Source organism: Microtus ochrogaster, unplaced genomic scaffold (genome assembly GCF_000317375.1).
Source record: "Microtus ochrogaster isolate Prairie Vole_2 unplaced genomic scaffold, MicOch1.0 UNK62, whole genome shotgun sequence".
NCBI lineage: Eukaryota > Metazoa > Chordata > Mammalia > Rodentia > Cricetidae > Microtus > Microtus ochrogaster.
The window spans coordinates 1,725,646-1,730,688 of NW_004949160.1; the positions used below are offsets into that span (position 1 = coordinate 1,725,646).

The 5,043-nt window shown below is 45.0% G+C and overlaps 1 protein-coding gene across 1 annotated transcript in view; it reads right to left on the reverse strand.

Moving 5' to 3' along the window:
• The window catches only part of Sfxn5 (sideroflexin 5), a 116,896-nt gene that overhangs the window by 55,062 nt on the left and 56,791 nt on the right, over nucleotides 1–5,043 (reverse strand). The gene's annotated exons all lie outside the window — the stretch shown is intronic.

Sequence of the window (5,043 nt, forward strand, 5' to 3'; positions counted from 1 at the left end):
TCTCTCACACACACACTCACACTCATACACACACATTCACTCACTCTCTCAACACACTCACACACTCATACACAGTCGTGCACACTCATACTCACTCACAACACTCACACTCTCTCATAATTCTCATTCTCTCTCTCTCTCTCTCTCTCTCTCTCTCTCTCTCTCACACACACACACACACACACACACACACACACACACACACACAGCATCTGTAGTTAGCAGAATCAGCTGAGGATTTCCATGGATGCCATTCTAGACAACCTCCTCATAGTCTGACTGCTACCTTTCTCTTAACACTGGATTTTATTTATTTCCATAACCGGAGGGAGCCATAAAACAAGTGAGCAACAAAGGAATCGCACTTCTTCCTTTCAAGTAGACTAAACCTTTCTCCTATATGATTCTTTTTTTTTTTTTTTTTTTTTTGATTTTAGAGACAGGGTTTTTCCGTAGCTTTTTTGGTTCCTGTCCTGGAACTAGCTCTTCTAGACCAGGCTGGCCTCGAACTCACAGAGATCTGTCTGCTTCTGCCTCCCGAATGCTGGGATTAAAGGCGTGCGCCACCACTGCCCAGCTCCTACATGATTCTTGTGATAATTAAATAATCTCAAAGTCCCCCAAGGAATTCATACACAGAATTTGGGAAATTGTTATCACTAAGCCTTCGTCAAGAGAAAACTGACACTGGTTAACCTAACGACTGGGCCACAGGAGTGTAACATGCAGTGGTTTCCATGGGCGTTAGACTGCCCCCGGGGTCATGTGCTAAAAGCTCGTCCCTGAGTTATCAGGGGAGAAAGTAGGTCACTGAGATGGTACCGTTGAGGCATATCCTGTCTCTAGGCATTTCCCCTCATGCACACTCTTGGCCTCCCGTCCACCACGCACTGAGCTTTTTGCTCAACCACAGATGTATTCCCTTCCACATCTGCCTCACCACAGGCCTAGAAACAACAGAACCAAGTGACCATGAACTGAGACCTCTGAAATTATGAGCCAAAGTAAACCCTTTTCTCTTTTATATTGCATTTTGCTACAACGGGACGCTAACATTTTGAGTGAATGAATGAACAAACAAATGCACTAGGTATGGTTGTTGAACCATTATGCCTCAAACCCAAATAGCACCTGGAATCTAGACTTGCTGGCTGCCTTAAAATGTTTTATTTATTTATTTATTTATTTATTTATTTATTTATTTATTTATTTGTATGTGTATGTTTTTGTGCATGGAGGCCCAAAGAGATCATTGGATCCCCTGGAGCTGAAGTTATAGGCAGTTGTGATTGCCTGATGTGGGTGCTGGCAACTGAACTCAGGTTCTCTGGCAGAGGAACAAGCGCTCTTAACCACTAAACCAGTGGTTCTCAACCACTGTGACCCTTTAGTACAGTTCCTCATGTTGTAGCGACCATCAACCATAAGATTATTTTGTTGCTACTTCATAACTGTAATTTTACTACTGTTACGAATCGTATATCTGATATAAAGGATACAGTCCCTGTGAAAGGGTTGTTTGAACTCCAAAGGGGTTGCCGTCCACAGGTTGAGAACCATTGCACTGAACCGTCTTTACACCCCCACACCCCCCTCACACACACACACTTTCTGAACAGTTTTATATGTCCTAGGATGGCCTTGTACTTATTGTATAGCTGAGGAAGATCTTGAAGTCCCTCTCTTGCCTCTGTCTCCCCAATGCTGGTATTGCAGGAAACAGAACCATGCTGGGGTGCTGGGGATTGAATCCAGGGTTCTGTGCATGCTGAGCAAGCACCAAGCTACATCTCCAGCCTTGATTGTGTGTGTGTGTGTGTGTGTGTGTGTGTGTGTGCGTATCTGTGTTTCTGTGAATGTGTGTATCTGTGCATGTGCGTGTCTGTGTGTGCATCCATGCATGTGTGTGTGTATGTGAGACTGTGTGTCTGTATGTGACTCTGTGTCTCTGTGTGTTTGTCTGTATATCTGTGACTGTGACTGTGTCCACACAGACACCAAGGCTCATGCATTTGGAGGTCAGAGGACAACTTTTACAAGTCAGTTCTCACTTTCCATCTTGTTTTGAAGTGAGCTCTCTCTTGTCTCCGTCCCTGTGCTGCATGCTCCAGGCAAGCTTGCCCATATACTCTGGGCAATTCTCCTGCCTCCACTTCCCATCACACCATGGGCATGGTTAGATTATAGATGTATGCTGCTTTCTCCGGGTTTCTACATGGGTTTCTACATGGGAGCCATGGATCCAGGCTCAAGGATCTGAACACAGGTCATCAAGGCAAGTGCTTTACCCACTAAGTCATTTTCCTGGCCCTTTGCTATTTTTTTTTTTTCGAGACTGAGTCTACTATAGCTCAGGCTGGCTATAAACTTCCTACGTAGTTGAGGAAGATCTTGAACTCCTGATCCTCCTGCCTTACCTCGCACATGCTGGGCTTACAGGCATGCACCACCATGCCTGGCTGATCTTGACACTGGCTGCACCTTGAAACATCAAAGACTGGTGTGAGCCTCTTAAGTTTACCTTTGGAGTGTTTGTGTGCAAAGCAGCATCTACTAAGTACTGCTGCATATGGGGAAAATGTGCACAGCCATCCACATATTGACTTATTTATTATTCCTGTAGATAAAATGGCTCTTTGGCAAGAATTTCTGCAAGGAACAAGTATAAACATCCAATACTATGCAGTAAATCAAATTCTAGACATCCTTAGCAGCATTAGTAAATCATGTTTTAAATATTAAAATGTTTTAAAACAGCGAGCACACACGCACATTTATATTTATTGGCCCATATCAGCTTGAATAAAATTATATAATGCGACGCCATTCCACAGCTCCAACAGGAGCTACACACAGTAATTCTTTTCCAGGATGAAATCTCTGCTTGATTCTTTTGTGCAGCAGCCACATAGGGCCATGAACTAAAATCCAGGCAGGAGACCATGAGCCTCGGCTGCAGCTCTAGCCTGGTGGTCTCAGATCCATGATTCCCTTGAATGATGACCTTTCTATGCTATCAGTTCCATACACCCCCACCCCAGTATGTGCTGTGTTGTGTGTGCCTGGGATCTATGTTTGTGTGTAGATACATGTGGAGGTCCGGGGGAGATGTAGAATGTGTTCATTGATGAGTGTTCAGGTACTCCATCATCTGTGGTTTATACATCATCATACTGTAGACTATGCAGTACACCCCTCACCCCAAATCCCAGATTTCTGGATGGTGCTTAAGCCACCAGGCATGTCCTCAGACACCATTTCCTGGGACTTTGTGTATCGTCACCAAGGCACCTGCTGTCCAGGATGATCACTGTACTTTGAATGATGGGGTCCTGTAGTGATATTTCATGTGTATTTTAATAAATAAAGCTTGCCTGAAGATCAGAGAGTAAAACAGCCGCAATGATCAGCCGTACAGACCAGGCAGCAATGACACATACCTTTAATCCCAGTAGCCACACTAGTTTGCCACTACTGGGTGGTAGTGGTGCACACCTTTAATCTCAGTGCGAGAGAGGAATATAAGACAGGAGGAGACAGCTCCCATTCACATTCTGAGATTCCTAGAAGCAGGATCGCCATTTCGGACTGAGGTAGAGGTCAGAGCCATGGGTGGCTGTTTTGCTTTTCTGACCTTCAGGTTGAACCCCAATTTCTGTCTCTGGATTTTTATTAATCATGCTGCAGGGTCCCTTCACTGAATTACCTCAGAGACACTTCTTGGTTTTTGAGTCAGAGGGTGTATGTCCAAACAACTGGTTCATATCTGTCTTGCAGTCCCTGGGCCATTTCCCTGTGTCTGGCTATTAACAAGCCTAGGCCAAGGTCAGTAAGATGGCTCAATGGGTAAAATGCCGGCCATGCAAGTCTGACAACTTGAATTCCATCCTTAGAACTACTCACACTTTGAGTTCTCAGAGTTGCCCTCTGACCTCCACACATACGTGGTATTACACACACATGCACGCACACAAACACACACACACAGAGACACGCACACAGACACACACGCTCACAGACACATACACGCACAGATGCACATACATGCATGCACAGACACAGACAGACACACACACACTAATAATAACAATAAATAAAATTAAAAGAAGCCTGGGCCATCTTTTTCTGTCCACAGCTCTCATGGATAGAGATCCACACTGCTCATTTCTGTACCTACTCCCAGCCTCATGATCTTCCCCTCTCTAACCTAACCTTCTATTTATTTATTTATTTATTTATTTATTTATTTATTTATTTGGTTTTTTGAGACAGGGTTTCTCTGTGTAACAGCCCTGGCTGTCCTGGAACTAGTTCTTATAGACCAGGCTGATCTCAAACTCACAGAGATCCGCCTGTCTCTGCCTCCCAAGTGCTGGGCTTAAAGGCGTGCGCCACCACCACCTGGCCCTTGGGTGTCGTTTTTATCTTTACTCATTTTATCCTATATATACATTTTAAAAACTGACATATACTCTTTTCTAGACTACTCCAGAGCCCTGAATGAACGTGTACCTAGGCTGTGTCAGGCACACTCCCGTTGCACATAATTCTGACTAACAAGTGTCTGAATGTGTTGAAAACCTTGTTACCTGCTATAACACAAACCTGGGGTCCGTGCCAGGGACTCAAACCACTGAAACTTCTCCATGCTTTTCTTAAAGAGATCACCTTGTTGGATGACCTTGCCAAGCACGAACCTTATAATAACGAGGACCCTATAAAATGGAGACAGCCTCCCATATCGTGCTGAGGTCTCAAGAAGTGCAGGGATCTTCCCAAACCTTTATAGTAAATTCAAGAGCCGGGTCTCTCAGTCTCCAGCTTGGCATTCTGGTTCTGCTTTTAGGGTACTCCTCCAGCTTGTCTCCATGAGCTCCAAGGAAGAGGGGGGCTCAGTTACTAATCTAGTTGATGGGGCATAGTATATGTAGTGTGTCCTGAGGTAGGGAGTGGGGAGCTTGGATGGTCCCTGTGAGGGCAGGGGAGGGAAGTGGGGAGCTTGGATGGTCCCTGTGAGGGCAGGGGAGGGAAGTGGGGAGCTTG